Source organism: Parus major, unplaced genomic scaffold (genome assembly GCF_001522545.3).
Source record: "Parus major isolate Abel unplaced genomic scaffold, Parus_major1.1 Scaffold509, whole genome shotgun sequence".
Lineage (NCBI taxonomy): Eukaryota > Metazoa > Chordata > Aves > Passeriformes > Paridae > Parus > Parus major.
The window spans coordinates 1,749-2,639 of NW_015379399.1; positions in this window are offsets into that span (position 1 = coordinate 1,749).

The following is an 891-nucleotide window of genomic DNA, read 5'->3' on the forward strand; positions in this document are numbered from 1 at the left end:
GCACTGGAATCGGGCACCGGAATCAGCCCAGCCTCTCCCCCCACCATCAGCAGCTTTTCCCGAAATTCCAGCCGAAATTCCGAGGGGATTTGGGACCCTCCCGCAGCAATCCTTCCCCGCCGTTGCATCACGAGCCAAGCTTTTCCTTAACTTGGGATTTCCAGGATAAATCCCATCCCCCCCCTCTCCTTTTCCTTCCCCTCCTCCCTCCCTCGGCGCACCTGGAGAAATCCAGGTTATTCCAACCCTCCCCACTTAATTTATTGAAATAAATCAATTTTATTTATTATTTTTTAAATATTTTTAATTTATTTTTTTTTCCCCTCGATTGGAAAAAAATCCCGCATTTTTAAATTATTTTTTTTTGGGTCATTTCCCTCCCCCTCCTCCTCCTCCTCCTCCTCCAGCAGCACCTTTGGCGTCAGGACATTCCCGCAGCACCGCAGAAAGGGGAGAAAAAATTAAAAAATCACCGCTCACCTCATTTATCGGCCAAGGTTGTCAGGATTTCGAGCTGGGAAAGGAAAAAAAAAATGGGAAAAAAAGAATAAAATCCTGGAATTCCGCAGAATTCCCGATGGAAAAGCAGAGCAGGAGATGGACGAAGCGGTGGGAGGTTAAAATCCCGATTTTTTCCAGGCGTTTTGGAGGGGAGAGAGGGAGGAAACGCCTTCAGCAGCGCTTGGCCCCCTCCAAAAAATTCCCGGAATTCCTGGAATTGCAGAAATTGCTGCCCTTGGAGCTTGTCCCCCGCTCCATGGGGACCCGGGGGGGTTTGTCCTTGGAGCTGTCGCCATGGAAAGCCCCGAAATCCCTCCTGAGGGGGCGGGACACGAACGTGATGGACACCGGGAAGGGCCAATGGGAGCGGCGGGAGGGACAGGGGGACAG